The sequence below is a fragment of the Neomonachus schauinslandi genome, chromosome 7 (genome assembly GCF_002201575.2).
Source record: "Neomonachus schauinslandi chromosome 7, ASM220157v2, whole genome shotgun sequence".
Taxonomy (NCBI): Eukaryota; Metazoa; Chordata; class Mammalia; order Carnivora; family Phocidae; genus Neomonachus; species Neomonachus schauinslandi.
The window spans coordinates 2,916,891-2,940,659 of NC_058409.1; positions in this window are offsets into that span (position 1 = coordinate 2,916,891).

The following is a 23,769-nucleotide window of genomic DNA, read 5'->3' on the forward strand; positions in this document are numbered from 1 at the left end:
TATTATATTATTATATTATATTGTTGCTATATTGCTATTGTTATCTTGCTATTTGTTACTTGCTTTCTTATTTGCATTTGTTCGTTTTGTGTGTATTTGTCATTGTTGTTGTTCTTTTCTGTAATTTTGATTTTCTCTTGGTCCCTTTCCCTTGGGATTGATGACTCTCTTTATTGTTATGTTTGGATTCTATTCTCTTTATTTTTTGTATATCTGTTATTGTTTTTTTGGCTTTGGTTAGCATGAAATTAATATATAATATCCACAATATATAGCTGTCTATATTAAGTTGACAGTCATTAAAATAGATCACATTCTAAAATAACTTCATTTTACTACCCCCTCATTGAATTATATATATGTTGTCATATATTGGTTCTTTTTATTTTGTGAGGCTTCTAATTTCTTTAGATATAATTGGCTTTACTACTTTTGTCTTTTAAACTTCAGACTAGCTTTAGAAGTGATTGATAGTATCTTAAAAGTATGTTTGCTTTTGGGATACCTGGGTGGCTCAGTCGGTTAAGTGTCTGCCTTCAGCTCAGGTCATGACCTCAGGTCCTGGGATGGAGTTCTGCATCTGAATCCCTGCTCAGCAGGGAGCCTGCTTTTCCCTCTGCTGCTCCCCCTTCTTGTGCTCTTTCTCTCTCTGATAAAGAAATTTAAAAAATCATTTAAAAAAGTATGTTTGCTTTTACATATATATATATTTCATTTTATAATATACATATATATTTTCATTTTATACTTTTCTTACTTCAAATTATGACCTTTCCTTTTCTACCTAACGAAGTCCTTTGGGGAGGAGTTAAGATGGCAGAAAAGTAAGGGGGCCCTGGGCTTTCCTCGTCCCTTGAAAACAGTCGTATTGAGGTCAGTTCACTGGGAACACCCAGGAGATCAATCTAAGGACTAAGACAAGGATATCTGCAGTTGGAGGGAGATGGCATGGCATGTTGTGGTGTTTGGAAGTGAACTGGGGGAGGGAAAAACTGTGGTGCCACAATTCGACACTTCAAGCTGTATTACAAAATGTAATCAACAATAACAGACACATACATCAATGGAACAGAATAGACAATCTAGAAATTGACCCTCAACACTATGGTCAACTAATCTTTGACAAAACAGGAAAGAATATCCAATAGAAAAAAGACAACTCTTCAATAAATGGTGTTGGGGAAACTGGACAGCCACATACCGAAGAATGAAACTGGACCATTTTCTTACACCATACATAAAAATAAACTCAAAATGGATGAAAGATCTAAGTGTGAGAGAGGAATCCATCAAAACCTAGAGGAGAGCACAGGCAGTAACCTCTTCCACCTTGGCTGTAGCAACTTTTTGCTAGACACATCCATAAAGACAAGGGAAACAAAGGCAAAAATGAACTATTGGGACTTCATCAAGTTAAAAAGCTTTTGCACAGCAAAGGAAACAGTCAACAAAGCTAAAAGTCAACCTACAGAATGGGAGAAGATATTTGGAAATGACATATCAAGTAAAGGGCTAGTATCCAAGATCTGTAAAGAATTTATCAAACTCAAAATCCAAAATGATATAATCTAGTCAAGAAATGGGCAGAAGACATGAAGAGGGATTTCTCCAAAGAAGACATACAAATGGCCATTAGACACATGAAAAATGCTCAACATCACTTGGCATCAGGGAAATACAAACGATGAGAGACTCTTAACTATGGGAAAGAAACGGAAGGTTGCTAGAGGGGAGGTGGGTGGTGGGATGGCTAACTGGATGATGGTCATTAAGGAGGGTATGTGATATGATGAGCACTGGGTATTCTATGCAACTGATGAATTAATGAACTCTACATCTGATAATAATGATGTAGTATATGTTGGCTGATTGAATTTAAGTAAAAAAAGACATAAGGTGACTGAATAGATTTAAAAAATTGTCATCTTTATGCCACCTACAAGAGATTCACTTCCAGTGTAAAAAACACAGTCTGAAAGTGAGAAGGTAGAAAAAGATAATTCATGCAAATGGAATTCATACAAAAAACCTGTTGTAGCAATATTTATATCTAACAAAAATAGACATTAAACAAAGATTTTTGCAAAAGACAAAGATTATTACATAATGATAAAAGGATTAATCTAACACAAAGATATAACAATAGGAAATACCTATGTATCTAATATAACAGCTCCTAAATACATAAAGCAAATATTAACAGACTAAAGGGAGAAAATGACAGTAATGCAATAATAGTTGGGAAATTTAAGACCTTATTTAGATCAACTAATAGGTCATCCAGACATGAAAATCCACAATGAAACAATGACTTTGAATAACACATTAGACCAAATGGATGTAACAGATATATATAGGACAGTCTATCCAAAAACAGGAGAATATGCATTCTTCTCAGTTAAACATGGCACATTCTCTAGGAGAGATCATATGTAAAGCTGCAAAACAAGTTTCATATTTAAGAGAATTGAAATAATGTCAAACATCTTTTCTAATCACAACAGTATGAAACTAGAAATCAATTACTAGGAAAAACTGGAAATAAAAACATGTGGAGGTTAAACAACCTGCTGTAAAACAAGCAATGGGTCAAACATTAAATTTAAAATAAATATACACATGGTTCTTGTTCTTTCTTTTATTAATGTATTGTAACACATTGATTGATTTGCGGATGAGCTTTTGCACAGCAAAAGAAACAGTCAACAAAACCAAAAGACAACAGACAGAATGAGAGAAGATATTTGCAAATGACATATCAGATAAAGGGCTAGTATCCAAAATCTATAAAGAACTTATCAAATTCAACACCCAAAGAACAAATAATACAAGCAAGAAATGGGCAGAAGACATGAACAGACATTTTTCCAAAGAAAACATCCAAATGGCCAACAGACGCATGAAAAAGTGTTCAACATCACTCAGCATCAGGGAAATCCAAATCAAAACCTCAATGAGATACCACCTCACACCAGTCAGAATGGCTAAAATTAACAAGTCAGGAAACGACAGATGTTGGTGGGGTTGCGGAGAAAGGGGAATCCTCCTATGCAAGCTGGTGCAGCCACTCTGGAAAACAGTATGGAGGTTCCTCAAAAAGTTGAAAATAGAGCTGCCCTATGACCCAACAATTGCACTACTGAGTATTTACCCCAGAGATACAAAAGTAGGGATCCTAAGGGGTACATGCACCCTGATGTTTATAGCAGCAATGTCCACAATAGCCAAACTGTGGAAAGAGCCAAGATGTCCATCGACAGATGAATGGATAAAGAAGATGTGGTGTATATATATACAATGGAATATTATGCAGCCATCAAAAGGAATGAAATATTGCCATTTGCAACAACGTGGATGGAACTGAAGGGTATTATGCTGAGCAAAATATATCAATCAGAGAAAGACATGTATCATATGACCTCACTGATAGGAGGAATTCTTAATCTCAGGAAAAAAACTGAGGGTTGCTGGAGTGGTAGGGTGTGGGAGGGATGGGGTGGCTGGGTAATGGACATTGGGGAGGGTATGTGCTATGATGAGTGCTGTGAATTGTGTAAAACTGTTGAATCACAGACCTGTACTTCTGAAACAAATAATACATTGTATGTTAAAAAAAAAAAAAGAAGATAGTAGGAGGGGAAAAATGAAGGGGGAGAAATCAGAGGGAGAGACGAACCATGAGAGACTATTGACTCTGAGAAACAAACTGAGGGTTCTAGAGGGGAGGAGGGTGGGAGGATGGGTTAGCCTGGTGATGGGTATTAAAGAGGGCACATATTGCATGGAGCACTGGGTGTTATGCACAAACAATGAATCATGGAACACTACATCAAAAACTAATGATGTAATGTATGGTGATTAACATAACATAAAAAATAAATAAAAATAAATAAATATATACATATATAAATAAATATACATAGATACAAGTAAAAATTTAAACAGAAAGGTCCAAAGACTTTAGGTGAACCAAAAGCAGTTTTATGAGGGAAGTTTATAGTGATAATCAGAGGGGGAGACGAACCAAGAGTGACTATGGACTCTGAGAAACAAACTGAGGGTTTTAGAGGGAGGGGGTGGAGGGATGGTGTACCCCAGTGAGAGGTATTAAGGAGGGCATGTATTGCATGAAGCATGGGGTGTTATATACTAGCAATGAATCATGGAACAGTACATCCAAAACTAACGATGTATGCTGACTAACATAACATTTAAAAAAAAAAAAGGAAAAAGAAACCTAGACCTGGGGCTAAGGGACACACATTTTCCATGCAAAGTTGGAAATAAACTTTTGCCAGCATTAAAAAAAAAAAAAAAAAAAAAAATCTAAACCTAATTTTAAAAAAAAAGGAATAAAAAAAAAAAAAAAAACAAAGCCTAATCTTAATGGAAATAATGAAATAATAAAGATTGGAATGGAAATAAATGAAATAGAGAATTAAAAAATAAAAAGATCAATGAAATCAAGAGCTAGCTTCTTTTTTATTATGTTCAATGAGCCAACATATCATACATCATTAGTTTTTGATGAAGTGTTCAATGATTCATTAGTTGCATATAACACCCATTTTTTTAAAAAGATGAACAAAATTGATAAAGCTTTAGCCAGATCAAAAATGTATAAAATTAATAAATTAGAAATGAATAAATAAATTATAATCATAAATAAATTACAAATAATGATGAGAGGGTGCTATAAAAATTATATGCCAAAAATTGGACAACCTGGAAGGAACAAATAAATTCTTAGAAACATACAAACTTCTAAAAATGAACCAGGAAGAAATAAAAAAAAAAATGAACTCAGCAATTGCTAGTAATTAAATTGAATCAGAAATGAGAAAAATTCCCAACAAAAAGAAATCTAAGATGGATTCACAGGTGAACACTAAATATTTAAAGACTTAATACTATATCTTCTGAAACTGTTCAAAATATGGAAATATTCAAAATATGGTCAATCAAACTATTCAAAAGAGGAACAAAAACTTCTGAATTCATTCTATGAGGCCAGCCTTACCCTGATGCAAAATCAGACAGATGCTACAAAAAATTTTTTAAAAATACAGCCAATACCTCTAATGAACATAGATGTAAAAAACCCAACAAAATATTAACAAACAGAATTCAACAACATATTGAAAGGATCAATTAGCATGAACATATTTATTTACTCCAAGGAACCAAGGGCATAGTATGGTTCAATTTTTGTGAATCAACAAATGTGATATACCACATTAATGAAATGAAGGATTAAAAAAACACATATGATTATCACAATAGATGCAGAAAATGCATTTGACAAAATACAGCATCAGTTCATGATAAATATTCTCAACAGAGTAAGTTTAGAGGAAACATGCCTCAATATAATAAAAGCCATATATGACAAATGCACAGCTAGCAGAACATTTATTCAACACAGTCCTAGAAGTCCTAGACACAAAAATCACACAAAAAAGAGAAATAAAAGGTATCAGATTGGTATGCATGAAGTAAAACTGTCAGTATTTCAAGATTACATGTTATGATACATTGAAAACCCTAAAGAACCCACTAAAAAATATTAGAACTGTTAAATTCAGTAGAAACCAATACTGCATGTTCCTGGCACATACACAACCACACGACACATCGATTAATAGGATAGGAGAGAGAGCTCAGAAAAAAATCCCAGGTATATATGGTCAATCTATGACAAAGGAATCAAGAATATACAATGGGGAACCAAGAGCCTTTTTATTTTTATTTTAAAAAGTTTTAAATCCAATAGTTAACATAGAGTTAACTTATATTAGGTTCAGGTGTACAATAATGCTATTCATTACTCAGTGTTCATCAAGATAAGTGTACTCTTGAGAGCAGTTTATGCCATGTAAATTATTACCTCAAAGTTGAGATAACAGCTGAAAAAACAAAAAAAAAGAAAGATAAGTGTGCTCTTAATCCCCTTCACCTATTTCAACTATTCCCTACCTACATCCCCTCTGGTAACATCAGATTGTTCTTTACAATAAAAGAGGGTTTTTTTGTTTTGTTTTGATTTTTTGGGGGGGGGGCAGTGTATCTTTTATTCTTTGTTCAGTCATTTTGTTTCTTAAATTCCACATATAAGTGAAATTATGGTATTTTTTTTTTTTAGTTTTTATTTATTTATTTGACAGAGAGAAACACAGCGAGAAAGGGAACACAAGCAGGGGGAGTGGGAGAGGGAGAAGCAGGCTTCCCGCTGAGTAGGGAGCCCGATGCAGGGCTCGATCCCAGGACCCTGGGATTATGACCTGAGCTGAAGGCAGACACTTAATGACTGAACCACCCAGGTGCCCGTGAAATTATGGTATTTGAATTTCTCTGATTGACTTGTTTCACTTAGTACTATACTCTCCAGATCCATCCATGTTGTTGCAAATGGCATGATTTCATTATATTTTATGGCTAAGAAATATTCCATTGTCTATATATCTACCACATTTTCTTCACCATTCATCTAACCATGGATAATTGGGCTGCTTCCATAGTTTGGCTATCGTAAATAACGCTGCAATAAACATAGTGATCTTTTCAGGAAACTAGATCCTGGTTTCATTAAACTATTCTGCTGATAATTTAGTTTCTATTTCATATATTTCTGCACTAATCTTTATTATTTACTTTTCACATGTTTAGGTTTAGGTTTAGGTTTTGTTTGTTTGTTTCTTTCTCTTTCTAGCTCCTTTAGATTTAAGTTAGGTTGTTTATTTGAGATTTTTCTTGTTTCTTGAGGTAGGCCTGAATTGCTATAAACTTCTATCTTTTTTGTTGTTGTTGTTGTTTAAAGTTTTTATTTAAATTCTAGTTAGTTAACATATAGTGTGATATTGGTTTCAGGAGTAGAATTTAGTGATTCATCATTTACATGCAACACCCAGTGCTCATCACAGCACGTGCCCTCCTTAATTCCCATCAACCATTTAGCCCATCTTAGAACATCTATTGCTGCATGCCAAAGACTTTGGATCATTGTGTTTCATTTCTATTTGTCTCCATATATTTGTTAATTTCCTCTTTGATTTCTTGGTTTAGCCATTCACTGTTTAGTAGCATGTTACTTACCCTACATGTATTTATGCTCTTTCAAGATATTTTCTTACATGTGATTTTTGGTTTTGTAGTGTTGTGGTTGGAAAAGATGCATGGTATGATTTCAATCTTATTTTTTTTAATTTGTTGAGACTTGTTTTTTCAATTTTTTTATTTAAGTTCAATTAGCCAACATATAAATCATTAGTTTTTGGTATAGTGTTCAGTGATTCATTAGTTGCGTATAAGACCCAGTGCTCATCACCACATGTGCTCTCTTTAATGGCCATCACCCAGCTGAGACTTGTTGTATGGCCTAACGTATGATCTGTTCTGGAGAGTGTTCCATGAATGCTTGAAATAACGTGGATCCTGCTCTTTTAGCATAAAATGTTCTGAATATATCTATTAGATTTATCTGATCCAATGTGTCATTCAACGTCACAGTGTCCTTATTGATTTTCTGTTTTGGTGATCTATTGATGTAAGTAGGGTGTTAAATTCCTCTATTATTAATGCATTACTATCATTTCTTTGTATTAACTGCTTTATGTATTTGGTTGCATCCATGTTGGGTGAATAAATATTTACAATTATCTTTTTTGATCATTCCCTTTATGATTATATAATGTCTTTCCTTGTCTCTTACTAAAGTCTGTGTTTTAAAGTCTATTATTTCCTATATAGGTATTTCTTCCTTGGATTTCTTTTCACAACCATTTGTATGACAAATGCTTCTCCATCCCTTCACTTTTGATCTGCAGGTGTCTTTAGGTTTGAAATGAATCTCTTGTAGGCAGCTTATAGATGGGTCTTGCTTTTTTAATCCATTCTGTCACTCTTTTGATTGAAACATTTATTCTGTTTACATTAAAAATATTTTTTTCAAAGTAGTTATTGATAAGAATGTATTTGTTGCCAATTTTTACTGATTTACAGTTGTTTTGTAGTTCTTCTTAGTTTCTTGTCTTGTTCTCTTCTCTCATTTTTTTTTTCTTTATTGTTATACTTGGATTCCTTTGCCTTTACTTTTTGAATATCTATTACTGGTTTTTGATTTGGTGTTACTATTAAGTTTGTACATAACATCTTCTTTATACAGCCATCTATATTAACCTTGATGGTCATTTATGTTTGAACCCATTCTTTACTTTTATTTCCCTCACATTTTAGATATATGGTGTCATACTTTATATCCTTTTATTTTGTGAGCACCTTAACTAATTTTTACAGATATACTTATTATATATATATCTGCTTTTGTGCTTCCTACTATTCTTACTCCTACATATGGCCTTTCATTTCCACTCAAAATGGCTCTTTTAATACCTTTTTCAGGGCTTATTTATTGGTCATTAATTCCTTTAACTTTTGTTTGTCTTGGAAACTAGTTACCTTATTCTGAATGATAACCTTGCTGGACAGAGTATTCTTGGCTGCAATTTTTTTTTCTTTCAGCACTTTGAATATAGCACACCACTACCTTCCAGCCTGCAAAATTTCTGCTGAAAAATAAGATGGTAGCTTTATAGAGTTTCCCTTTTATGTAATTGTTTTATTTTGCTTATTTTAAGATTTTTTTTCTTTATCACTACTTTTTTGCCATTTTAATTACTATGTGTTTTCATGTGGACCTCCTTGTGTTTATTTTTTGGGGGGATCTCTGTGCCTCCTGGATCTGGTTTCCGTTTTCTCCCCCAGATGTGGGAAATTTTCAGCTATTATTTCTTCAGATAATTTTTCTGCCACCTTTTCTCTCTCTCCTCTTTCCAGAATCCTGTAATATGAATGTTATTATCCTTAATGGTGTTGCTGAATTCTCTATTTCCATTTGTATTTTTTTTTCTCTTTCCTGTCTTGCTTGATTGTTTTTTGTTACTCTGTCCTCCAGGTCACCAATCCATTCTTCTACTTTATCTAGTCAACTATTTCTTCCATCTAGTGTATTTTACATTTCATTTATTGGGTTATTTCTGTCTGATTGGTTATGTTTTATGTTTTCTATCTCTTTGTTTAGGGTCTCTGTTGTCCTCCCTTCTCTTCTCAAGTCCAGTGAATATCTTTATGATAATTATTTTAAATCCTCTATCAGGCATATTGCTTGTCTCCATTTTGCTTTGGTCTTTTTCTGTGAATTTGTCCTGTTCTTTCATTTGAGACATATTCCTCTGTCTCTTCATTTTGCCTAACTCTCTGTCTGTTTCTATGTGTTAGGAAAGTCAGTGATGTCTCCTGAAAATAGTGGGTTATGAAGAAGAGAACCTGTAGTGTCCTGAAATGCAGTATCCCTTGTTCACCAGAACCTGCTATTTCAGGTGTGTCTCTTATGTATGTTATGTACACCCTGCTGTTGTGGTTAAGCTGCTTTTGCTCTTAGTCCAGCCATCTGCAATGGATCTCTTTGCCTGTTGTGGGCAGGGTTTGCTCCCTGGAGTGAAGTAGGCCAGTCTGGGGTCACCTTGCCCTTGGGTTGAGTCATACCAAGCATTTACCAGAAATGCAATAGCACCCAAATTGCAGGGTGTTTCCCATTTTGTTCATGAGAAGCTTTCATTGTTGGGCAGGGCCTAGCTGTTAGACCAGCTGTGTTCCCCCAGCACACTGCTGAGGCCACAGTCTGATAGTTGTGTGTGGTTATCTTTTTCTCTCCCCAGGCAAGGAGTCACTGTGGAGTGGGGCTGGACCTTTCAGGGCTGCTTGCACACTGCCAAGTTTTTTGTATCACTTTGGATGGGCTCCAAAAGTGTATGGAAGGGGTGGATCTGCAGAAGGGCGGGTGAGGGTGGGTGTGTTAACAAAGTTTGCTTGGGGATGCTCTGAGAGGAGACTTGGAGCTGAGGCCTAGCTGGAGAAGGTGTGTTCACAGGAGAATGTGAGAGTGGGGCAGTTGTGTTAGCAAGTTTAGTAGGGAATGTATGTGCCATCCTGTTTCCAGGTGACCATGTATTTTGGCTGGGAGAGATGAAAATTGTACCCCCAGATTCTCTGTTCACAGAGTAGTTTCCCAATGACCCTTGCCCTTCCAGCACACTCTGAGATTAGTAAACAAATCTCCCTCCTGCAGACCTCAAGTGTTTTTCAAAGGGCTGCTTCTATGCTGTGTCTCTGCCAGACTGTTCATTGTGGTGTTTCTTTAAGGGCAAGGAATCAGTTCCTTATTGTACTCCTGGCTCTCCCTGAGAGAAGCCCACTAATTTTTGAAATTCTAAGTTATATCCCTGTGATTGTAGGAATTCATGAAATTCAGTCCCTCTGATTTTCAAAACCAATTGTTATGGTGGATTAATCTTTCCTTTGTGGGCTTCCTGGTGTGAGAGTCTGTTTCTCTCCCCTCTCCATGCCCACTATGTCCCTCCCTCTCACAGGCAGTCCCATGGATCTGTTTAGATCCTGAGTGTATCTCTATCCTTTCTACCCTCTTCAATGTGGCCTCTTCCTTATATCTAGTTGTGGAGTGTTTTTTATGTAGGTCTTTAAGTCATTTTTCTGGATTATGTAAACTGATGTTAATGTTATCTAGTTGTATTCATGGGAAGAGATGAGTTTCTCCTACTCAACCATCTTCCCTGGAAGTGTATTAAACAGACTTAAAAAAAAAAAAGTGTTTGGGAAACTTGATAGCCAAAAGGAAAATGATGAAACTGGATCACTTTCTTACACCATACACAAAAACAAACTCAAAATGAGTTAAAGACCTAAATATGAGACCTAGAAAAATAGAATTCCTAAGACAAAACATAGGCAGTAATCACTTGGACATTGGCTTTAAGAACATATTTATGGATATGTCTTCTCAGGCAAGAGAAAAAAAATAAAAAAATAAACTACTGGGACTTCACCAAAATAACAATAACAACTACAACAAAAAAAGTTTTGCACAGCAACAGAAACCATCAGCAAAATAAAAAGCCAACCTAATGAATGGGAGAAGATATTTGCAAATGATATACCTGATAAAGGGTTATTATCCAAAATAAATAAAAAAAATAGACAATTTAACATCATAAAACAATATATCCAACTTAAAAATGGGTAAGGACCTGAGTAGACATTAATCCAAAGAATACATATAGATGAGAATCAAACATATGAAAAGATGCTCAAAATTTCTAATCATAATGGAAATGTGAATAAAAACTACAATGTAATACCACCTCACACCAGTCAGAATGACTACTAAGCAAAAGGCAAGAAATAACAAATGTTGGCAAGAATATGGAGAAAAGGGAACCCTTGTACACTATTGGTGGGAATGTAAATAGGTGAAATCACTGTGAAAAACAGTATGTAGGTTCCTCCATAATTAAAATTAGTAATATCATATGATCCAGTAATTCCACTTATTGGTATTTACTCATAGAAAATGAAAACAATAATTTGAAAAGGTACACACTTATATTTATTGCTGCATTATCGGTAACAATCAATATATGGATGCAACCCCAGTGTCCACTGGTGATTGATAATGTAGTTTGTGTGTGTGTGTGTGTGTGTGTATTCCAATATTACTCAGCCATAGGAAAGAATCAGGTTTTGCCATTTACAACAACATGGATGGACCTAGAAGGTATTATGCTATGTGAAATAAGTCAGAAAAATACAATTACCATATTATTTCACTTATACGAGGAATCTAAAACAAACAAGCAAACAAAAACACAGACTTTCAAATACAGAGAATAGACTGGTGGTTTCCATTGGGCTGGTGAACAAAATAGATCACGGTGATTAATAAGTACTAAATTTCAAGTCAGAAAATTAGTAAGTCATGGAGATAAAAAGAACAACATAGAGAATATAGTCAATAATACCGTAATAACATTGTATGATAACTACACTTATCATAGTGAGCATTGAGTAATGTATAGAATTGTCAATATGTTGTTGACCTGTTCACTTGACAGTAATATTGCACTGCCTCTCAATTTTATTCCAATAATATGTTTTAATTTAATTTTTTAAAAAGGAAACATCAACCTGGTTAAAACAGTACTTCATGGAGAAAATGAATGTATTTGTCTCTCTTTGGTTCTACTTTCAGATTAGGCTGATGCTCAGTCAAAAATTAGAAGAAGCATTCACTGTCTTCTTTGTCTTTGTGATGGTAAAATATAATGACAATATTCCTTGTCCACCTTTGTGGGTGATTTAAGAAACAGTATATATGCTTCCATTTATTTGTTACAAAAGCCATTTTATTCAAATATTTCTATTAATGCAACTCTTTACTGAACTCAATTGTTTTGTTTCAAACACAATAAGTTGATTGATGATTTAATGGCTGATTTTTAAAATAATTTATGTCTCTAAATAGACATTCTGTATAGCTGAAGAAAGCTTCAAGCCAGGGACTTTGATTTCCATGCTAGAACTGGTTTTAGATATGAAGTGTGACAGTGATATTTCTTAAACTATTTTGATATTAGGTGCTTTGCCAAGGTCTTCTTTATAGCCCCCACAACCTCCTTGTTTCTAAGGCTATAAATTAAAGGGTTCAGCACGGAGGTGAGGATAGTATAGATCATGGAGAGGCCTTGATCCAGTGCTGGAGTGTGTGAAGAACCAGGTGTCATGTACACCACTATTGCTGGTACCAGGTAGGGACTTACTACAAAAAGGTGAGAAGAGCATGTGGACAGGGATTTTTTCCTCCCCTAAGGAGAGTTTATTCTGGAAACAGTAAAGAAAATTCAAATATAGGAAGTCATTATTAAGCTAATGGGGGTGAGTATAAATATGATACTTACCATAAAAAACACCATCTCATAATCTGAAGTGTCCTCACAGGATAGCTTGTATCTCACAGAAGAAGTGATTTATTTTCTTCAGACCACAGACAGGAAAATGCATGGTGTAGATGGTTTGAATGAGTGAATTTATAGCAGCCCCAGTCCATGATGTCACTGCCATTAGCAAGCAGACTTTAGGGTTTATGATGATTGTGTAGTGAAGGGGGTTATATACAGCCACAAATTGGTCATAGGACATAAAGGTTAGGAGGAGACACTCAGCACCACCTAGAGTCAGGCAGAAGAACATTTGGACTCCACAGCCAATTCAAGAGATGCTGTGCTTCCCTAAGGAATGGTTGATGACCATTTTAGGAACCAAGCTGAAAATGTAAAACAAATCAATGATGGAAAGCTGGCTGAACAAGTAGTACATGGGAGTGTGGAGGTGGGAGTCCACCCAGATCAGAAAGATGAGGATGGAGTTCCCTGTGAGGGTAATAAGGTAGACCAGAAGGATAAGGTAGACCAGGAGGCTGACATATTGGAACTCAGAGAAGAGGCCCAAGAGGATGAAATCTGTAGTTGATGTGTCATTTATTTTTGCCATACCTCAGCTTCATTCGTGGCAGCTGATGTGTGGTAAGAGGAAACTATAGTCCATCTGTTAAATCTTATGCCTTGTTATGAGCCTTTGATTTTAGACTTGGTTTATTTTTTCCTATATATTCTTTCTTCAGCATCTTCACAGACCCAAACAGCATTTAAAACATCTTGAGAAACTTCGAGGTTGGGGAACATAGAGATTTGTGGAGAGTGGCACACTTGGAGAAAGCATGGAAACTGTGTTCTTTCCCACATACACTACCCTACATATCCCTTCCATTTGATGTTAATCTGTATCTTTTATTTTATCTCTTTATAATAAACTGGTAATCCAGTTAAAAATCTTGAAGTTTGAAAGTATTAAACTTCTTATTTGATAAATATTACATGTAATTATTTCACTCCACTATGTAAAATTTGTTTCTTATCTACATATTTGTAGTACTCACCCAGGAATTTAAAACCCATTATTTGGAATTTCCTGAGACAATGAGTCTCCATATTTTTTGGTCTCACTTTAGTTTTTGACTTGTCAAAGAAACCATTTCCCCAAGTATCTTATACAAATCTTTCTCTGCTCTGTGTAATTTATCTCCTTTCTCAATCTTTTATAGCCATTGCAGAACTAACTACATATTTTGCATGACAATGAAAATGTGGGGCCCCTTTGTTCAAAATTATTAAGAATTTCAAAACAGCAACATCAAAGCAATAAACCATGCAAAAGACCCTTCTAAGGACAGAATTTTGTATAATTTCATGAATAAAATTTATCCTGATTTTAAGGGATTCAAGCTTCTAGAATAACGTATCAATCTGACCTCTTCTGAGCTCATTTCTGTTTCCAACAACTTCCTAAACATTTCCACCAGCTATCCTGACAACACTTTCAATTTATCATGCCAGAACTGATCTCAGCCCCCATCTCTTATATTTGAATATTTCTGTCATTACCACTTCATTACCATAAACATTCAGGCTTAACCCTTGAGGTCATTTTTGATTTCCTCATTTTCTATGTTTAATCAGTTACTTGGCCCAGCCATACTAAACTATCAGTATCTCTAAGACACATATCTCCTTTCCAAACCTATTCTTTCATTCAATTTTAAGATTTCAATGCCCATTGTCCCGACTTTCTAGTCTTTTTTTCTTTTCAAACCATAATCATCTTGAGACACATCTATGATCAAATCACTCTATGGGGCAACTTTTGAAATGTTCTCCATGAACTAGTGAATTAAGCTTAACAATACTAATATTGGTATGTAAATACTCAACAAGTCTGTGACTACTTTACCTGGCCTTTTTTCTTTTTCTTTCTTTATAACAAATTTTTTTTTCCCTTACAATAACTTAAACTATAATCATCTGAAAGGTCACCATGCTTTTCATTTCCATGCATGTATTTCCACAGTTTCATTTCCATTTAAGCTAAACTTTCTCCAACAAAAACTATAGTAAATCTTTCCAATTATTTAATTTCATGTTCACATGTTAGCATCTTTCTGAAGCTTCCTCAAAACTCTGCCAATCCTCTGACAAATCAACATGTGATATTTTCTTCTAAATTCTGACAATGTGTATTAAACTGTCCTACCAGTGACACATACAGATTTAACCTTCTTGTTAAATATTTGGTTCAAATGGTGTTTGGGTGGCTCATTTGGTTAAGCATCTGACTCTTAGTTTCAGCTCAGATAATGATCTTATGGTTCATAAGATAGTGTCCCATGTTGGAAAAAAAAAAGATGGCAGAGGAATAGGGGACCCTATTCCAACCAGTCCCCAGAATTGAGCTGGATATCTACCAGAACACTTTGAACACCCATGAAATCAGCCTGAGATGTAAGAAGATATATCTTGATCTCTACAAACAGAATATCACAGGCAGTTGTTTTCAAAGTATGAAGTGGGGAGCCGCGATTTCATGGGCACGTATCCAAAGATAAATGGAAGGGGAAGGGAGCTGAGCCATTGGGATCCTAAACCGCCCGTGAGCAATAGCCTCCCATTCTGGGAACAGGACACAGACTCGCAGACCAGTAGTGGTGAGGAAAGGACCTTAGGGCAGCCCCCTGAACTGAAACCTGGAGTGGCGGGGCCATGTGTGTGAACTGGGGGTGGCTGGCGGTTTTAGAAGCACAAAGGGCAGAGACGGGCCCCTGTGCCCTGACCTGGAGGTGAGGACAGGGAGCCCTGCAGAGGGGCAAACAACCCAGGACGCTGCAGTTTATAACAGCACAGACAGAAAGGGAGATAGTGTGGCCTGGAGAGCTCACTGAAGATCAGACTACAATTTCTCTGCTCTGAGGCAGAGGGTTGGAAATGATCTCTTCTGCTCTGACTCTCGGAAGAGACACAAAAAGCCACCAAGGAAAACTGCCAGAGAACAAAAGCCCCAAAAAAAACAGTTTTCACTGAGCCCCCCACCCCACAGAGGGCAAGGCAACTCTGCCCAAACAGGGTTGCCTGAGTAACATCACAACAGACCCCTCCCCCAGAAGACAGGCTGGGAGAACAAGAGGACAGCAACTCTAAAGTCGCTATAACACAGGTGCATCTTGCTTGGGTTGTGGTCAATAATTTCGACTCTGTACATTCCCTCAACCACCCCTCAACAAAATGACTAGGAGGAGGAACCCCCAAAATAGGAAAGATTCAGAGATTGTGACTTGTGCCACAGATTTATAAAAGGATACAGATATAACCAAGATGTCAGAAATGGACTTCAGGGTAGCAATTATGAAAACTATAGCTAGAATGGAGAAATTGATTAATGGCAACATAGAGTCTCTAAGGGCAGAAATGAAAGCTGAATTGGCAGGACTTAAAAATGCTATCAAAGAGATCCAATCTAAATAGGTAATCTAACAGCTAGGATAATGGAGGCAGAACTCATTAGTGATCTAGAAAACCAATTTATAGAAAAGAAGGATAAAGAGGAGGCCAGGGAAAAACAACTCAAAATCCATGAAAATAAAATCAGAGAAATAAGTGACACCATGAAGCGTTCCAATGTCAGAGTTAGTGGGATCCCTGAGGGGGTGGAGAGAGAGAGAGGACTATGAGATATATTTGAGCAAATCATAGCTGAGACCTTCCCTAATCTGGGGAATGAAACAAACATTCGAGTCATAGAGGCAGAGAGGACCCCTCCCAAGATCAAGGAAAACAAGCCAATGCCCTGGCATGTAATAATAGTAAAACTTGCAAATCTTAGAACCAAGGAAACCATCTTAAGAGCAGTTAGGGGGAAGAGATTCCTTATGTACAGAGGGAAGAACATCAGAATAACATCAGACCTATCCACAGAGACCTGGCAAGCCAGAAAGGACTGGCAAGACATATTCAGGGCACTAAAGGAGAGGACATGTAGCCAAGACTACTTTATTCTGCAAGGCTGTCATTTAGAATGGATGGAGAGATTCAGAGCTTCCAAGACTGGCAGAAATTGAATGAATATGTGACCACTAAGCCGGCCCTGGAAGAAAAGTTAAGCAGGGTTCTATAAAAAGAGAAAGACCCCAAGAGTGATATAGAACAGAAATTTAGAGAGACAATGTATAGAAATAAGGACTTCACAGACAATGTGATGACAATAAATTCATATCTTTCAATAATCACTCTCAACACGAACGGCCTAAATGCTCCCATAAAACGGCACAGGGTTGCAGATTGGATAAAAACACAGGACCCATCTATAAGCTGCCTACAAGAGACTAATTTTGAACCTAAAGATACATCCAGGCTGAAAGTGAAGGGTTGGAGATTCATCTTCCATGCCAATGGATCTCAAAAGAAAGGTGGGGTAGCAATTCTTGTATCAGACAAAGTAGATTGTAAGCTAGAGTCTGTAGTTAGAGACAGAGAAGGACACTATATCATTCTTAAAGGGTCTATCCAACAAGAAGATCTAACAATTGTAAATGTCTATGCCCCCAACATGGGAGCAGCCATCTACATAAGCCAACTGTTAACCAAAATAAAGGGTCATATTGATAACAATACGTTAAATGTAGGAGACCTTAATACTCCACTCTCAGCAATAGACACATCATCAAAGCAGAAAATCAACAAAGAAACAAAAGCTTTGAATGACACACTGGACCAGATGGACCTCATAGATATACAGAACATTCCACCCTAAATCAACAGAATACTCATTCTTCTCGAGCACACATGGAACTTTCTCCAGAATAGATCAGATACTGGATCACAAATCAGGTCTCAACTGATACCAAAAGACTGAGATTATTCCTTGTATATTCTCAGACCACAATGCTTTAAAACTGGAACTGAATCACAAGAAAAAACTTGGCAGAAATTCAAACACTTGGAAGCTAAAAACCACTCTGCTCAAGAATGTTTGGGTCAACCAGGAAATCAAAGAAGAACTTAAACAATTCATGGAAATCAATGAGAATGAAAACACATTGGTCCAAAACCTATGGGATACTGCAAAGGCGGTCCTAAGGGGGAAATACATAGCCATCCAAGCCCCACTCAAAAAAATAGAAAAATCCCGAATTCACCAACTAACTCTACACCTTAAAGAATTAGAGAAAAAGCAACAAGTGATGACTAAGCCACGCATTAGAAGAGAAATAATTAAGATTAGAGCAGAGATCAATGAATTAGAAACCAAAAACACAGTAGATCAGATCAATGAAACTAGAAGTTGGTTCCTTGAAAGAATTAATAAGATCGGTAAACTACTGGCCAGACTTATACAAAAGAAAAGACAAAGGACCCAAATTAATAAAATTATGAATGAAAGGGGAGAGATCAGGACTAACACCAAGGAAATAGAAACAATTATTAGAAATTATTATCAACAACTATATGCCAATAAACTGAGCAATCTGGATGAAATGGATGCAATCCTGGAAACCTATAAGCTGCCAAGACTGAAACAGGAAGAAATTCACAACCTGAATAGGCCAATAACCAGTAACAAGATTGAAGCAGTGATCCAAAACCTCCCAAAAAGCAAGAGTCCAGGGCCTGATGGATTCCCTGGGGAATTCTACCAAACATTCAAAGAAGAAATAATACCTATTCTACTGAAGCTGTTTCAAAAAATAGAAACAGAGGGAAAACTTCCAGACTCATTCTATGAGGCCAGCATTACCTTAATCCCCAAACCAGGCAAAGACCCCATCTAAAAGGAAAATTTCAGACCAATATCCCTGATGAATATGGATTCCAAAATCCTCAACAAAATCCTAGCTAATAGGATCCAACAATAGATTAAAAGGATCATCCACCACGACCAAGTGGGTTTTATCCCCAGGATGCAAGGCTGGTTCAACATTCGCAAATCAATCAATGTGATAGAACACATTAATAAGAGGAGGGAGAAGAACCATATGGTCCTCTCAATTGATGCAGAAAAATCATTTGACAACATACAACATCCTTTCCTGTTTAAAACACTTCAAAGTATAGGGATAGAGGGAACATTCCTCAAGTTCATTAAATCCATCTATGAAAAACCCACAGCAAATATCATCCTCAATGCGGAAAAGATTAGAGCCTTTCCCTTAAGATCAGGAACACATCAAGGATGCCCACTCTCGCCACTATTGTTCCACATAGTACTAGAAGACCCAGCAACAGGAATCAGACAACAAAAAGTAATAAAAAGTATTCAACTTGGCAAAGAAGAAGTCAAACTCTCTCTTTTCGCAGATGACATGATACTTTATGTGGAAAACCCAAAAGACTCCACCCCCAAATTACTAGAACTCATACAGCAATTCAGTAATGTGGCAGGATACAAAATCAATGCACAGAAATCAGTTGCTTTCTTATACACTAACAATGCAACTGTAGAAAGTGAAATTAGAGAAACGATTCCATTTACAATAGCACCAAAAACCATAAGATACCTTGGAATAAACCTAACCAAAGAGGTAAAGGATCTATACTCTAGGAACTACAGAACACTCATGAAATAAATTGAAGAAGACACAAAAAGATGGAAAAACATTCCATGCCCATGGATCAGAAGAATAAACATTGTTAAAATGTCTATACTACCCAGGAGCAATCTGTACCTTCAATGCCATCCCGATCAAAATTCCAATGACATTTTTCAAAGTTCTGGAACAAATAATCCTAAAATTTGTATGGAATCAGAAAAGACCCTGAATCGCCAAGGAAATGCTTAAAAAGAAAAACAAAGCCAGGTGCATCACGTTGTCTGATTTCAAGCTATATTACAAAGCTGTGATCACCAAGACAGCATGGTACTGGCACAAAAACAGACATATAAACCAATGGAACAGAATAGAGAGCCCAGATATGGACCCTCAACTCTATGGTCAAATAATCTTCAACAAAGCAGGAAAAAAACATGCAATGGAAAAAAGACAGTCTCTTCAATAAATGGTGCTGGGAAAATTGGACAGCCACATGCAGAAGAATGAAACTCGACCATTCTCTAACACCATACACAAAGATAAACTCAAAATGGATGAAAGACCTCAATGTGAGACAATCCATCAAACTCATAGAGGAGACCATAGGCAGTAATCTCTTTGACATCGGCCACAGCAACTTCTTTCAAGATACATCTCCAAAGGCAAGTGAAGCAAAAGCAAAAATGAACTTTTGGGATTTCATCAAGATAAAAAACTTCTGCACAGCAAAGGAAATAGTCAGCAAAACAAAGAGGCATCCCACAGAATGGGAGAAGATATTTGCAAATGACACTACAGTTTAAGGGCTGGTATCCAAAATCTATAAAGAACTTCTCAAACTCAACACCCAAAAAACAAATAATCCAGTCAATAAATGGGCAGAAGACATGAACAGACACTTCTTCAAAGAAGACATACAAATGGCTAACAGACACATGAAAAAATGTTCATCATCATTAGCCATCAGGGAAATTCAAATCAAAACCACATTGAGATACCACCTAACACCAGTTAGAATGGGAAAAATTGACAAGGCAAGAAACAACAAATGTTGGAGAGGTTGTGGAGAAAAGAGAACCCTCTACACTGTTTGTGGGAATGCAAGTTGGTACAGTCACTTTGGAAAACAGTGTGGAGGTTCCTCAAAAAATTAAAAATAGAGCTACCTATGACCCAGCAATTGCACTACTGTGTATTTACTCCAAAGACACAGAAGTAGTGAAAAGAAGGGCCATATGCACCCCAATGTTCATAGCAGCAATGTCCACAATAGCCAAACTGTGGAAGGAGCTGAGAAGCCCTTCAACAGATGAATGGATAAAGAGGATGTGGTCCATATATACAATGGACTATTACTCAGCCATCAGAAAGGATGAATACCCAACTTTTACATCAACATGGATGGGACTGGAGGAGATTATGCTAAGTGAAATAAGTCAAGCAGAAAATGTCAATTTTCTTATGGTTTCACTTATTTGTGGAACATAAGGAAACGCCTGGAGGACATTAGGAGAAGGAAGGGAAAAATGAAGCAGGGGGGAATTGGAGGGGGAGATGAACCATGAGAGTCTAGGGACTCTGAGAAACAAACTGAGGGTTTTAGAGGGGAGGGGTTGGGGGGATAGTTTAGCCCAGGGATGGGTATTAAGGAGGGCACGTACTGCATCGAGCACTGGGTGTTATATGAAAATAATTAATCATGGATCATTACTTCAAAAATTAATGATGTATTGTATGGTGACTAACATAACACAATAAAATTAAATTAAATTAAAAAACAAAAAGGTAGTGTCCCATATTGAGTTCCATGCCCAGTTGGAATTTTGTTTGAAGATTCTCTCCCTCTGCCCCTCCCCCCAGTCATGCTTGCTCTCTCTCTCTCAAATAAATATTTAAAATAAATAAATAAACAAATAATAAGTAAATAAATAAATAAATATTTGTTCTACTTGAACTTCAACATTTGTAATGATGAAATAATGAATATATGCATTTTATAATTCCTATGTAGTGCTCCCTCAATATAATTTTATAAGATGGATCATAAAATGGATGAGTTTATTAGAAAGTGTTGGATTGTAGAAGCTTCAAGATTATTATAGCCATGCTAGCATTCACTTTTGCAAAGACAACTCATCAATATGAAATATTTCTTTACTTTGATAACCTCAACACTCAAGATGTATGACTGCCTGCTGTCAGAGATCATCCAACTATAGACTTAAAATAATTCATGAAAAAGAGAGTTGGATTCTGAAGATTGATAGAATAAAGAGAGGGAAGTGGAAATGGATTAAAGGTGGTGGAATAATAAGGGGAAGAAGAAATGTTCAAAGAAAACAACAAAGGAAAGGGAAGAAGAAAAATATGTCAACTGAAATCATGCCCAGTTTTATTCTTACATGATATTGTCAACACATAACAAATATTAATACTATGAAAACTTTATTTGTGGGCCACGTTAGAGGCTCTAAGGACTTGGATCACACTAGTCAATTTCCATTAATTATTTATGTGAATCTATCAAATGATTAATTGATTTTTTGTTTGTTTTAACAAACTATCCTTATGGCTTCATCATAATCAAAGCAGCATCTGTGAGAAGCATATTTATTCTAATACGCATGAGAGTGAATTACTTTAAAGAATCTAAAAGATGTTCTCAACTGTGAAAAATTTTGACCACTCTTCATGATCTAATTATACCTTGTTTTCAAAGAAATGTGAACCTTCTTGGAAGAAGGGTGGAGACAGTGCTTAGCTAGATAAATACATACACTCACATCTTCAAAATGGGTGAGAGTTATGACTTCATCAGCTCCATACTAACTGGCAACCTTGTTCCAAGTTTAGCAACGGAACTGGACTAAATCTTGGAATGCAAATTCTATTTCCAAAAACAGTAGATATGATATTTTTAGTTTGCAAACCTCTTTAGAACTAGAACTTGTTATTGAAACTAATGGCCATTTATCACCAGCATATATGAAACAAAAGAAGCCACTGGCTTTAGATCAATGTTTTTTAATTGAGGTTAATTTCTGTTGGTCATTTTATGCCATAGTCAGAGGAAAACATGAGGTTGTAGCACGTTAAAGATGGAGGAATTATGGAATAACACTGCTAATGAGAGGAAGAAAAAAAAGGAATGAAATGGGTAGGCTCTTAGCTGCAGTTCTGTCAATGTTTTCACTGCTATGCCCACATCCCCAACTTCTAACATTTTAAATCTCTCAGTAACTAACTCAGACAGAAAGTGAAAACCAGGAAATGCTACTTCTAGTATCAGTGGCCTTTGTGTTCTCGCCACAGAATTCTGAGATAGTTATCACCTGGCTGCTTTTGGTGTAAAACATTTTTAGAATATTCCCCTGACCTTATCAAAAGCTGAGTTCCTCTCCAACTCATCTTAATCTCCATTGGAGGGAAATCAGATTGGGCATGATAAAGAGAGCTTCTCATTATTCCATTAAGTAGAATGAGACCCTGGAACCTGGTGCCCCAAGAGACCAAATAGGGGCAGAGGATGGGATGGGACATAGAATATTTCCAGAGATTGTAGAAGTTACCCAATTCAACCTCTCACCAAACAAGGTGATCTTTGTATCAACAGACCCAGGAAAGTAAATGGTGAGGATTTACTTACCAAACATTAAGTAAAACTTACTAAGAATGTCACAAATATTAATTCGAGAAAGAGCAATATAACAGTAGTACCATCTCCATTTTGCAGAAGTGGAGTTAGGTAATTATCCATAGAGCTATTAGGGAGCAGATCCACCTTTCAAACCAGAACTGTGGTCAGCTCTACAGCCAGCCTCTGCTGCCTCTAAAATGCTAAAGGAGCTCAGGGATGCTTTTCTCTTTATGAAACCTATTCAAAAGGACCCACAATGAGAAAGGCCGTTCAAATGCTAAAGAGAATAGGGTGGAGAATCAAAGCCCAAGCAAAGTAAAGTGTGCTGTAGGGGGTTAGAAACAGCAAAGATGTAAATAGTGATGTAGGCAGAGCAGGGAGGGGATGGTACAAATCAGCACAGCACTGAAGTGAGTCAGGAATAAAATTGGAGAGGCTGCAGAAATGTTGATAAGGGACCTTGATAGATAGCTGAAGAAACACATGATTGTGCCAATATAAGGAATCATTATTTACTTAATATTTATAAGTCAACAATTTTCAAGAAGTCCTTTGTAATGTTTCATTATTCTCACCTCTTTGAATTTTAATTTCTACTGGTGCATTTGTCTCCACCTCTAGCCCACAAGTTTCTTGAGTGCTGTGGTAATATCTTATTTATTTGGATATTCTTTATTTTTAGAATCACTCCTAGAACATAAAAGTTACTACTAAATGATAAAAATGAATAAAGCACAACTCTATGAAGAAAATATTATTATCTCTACTTTTCTGACAAGGAAGTTGATGAAATATTCACAGATTTGCCCAA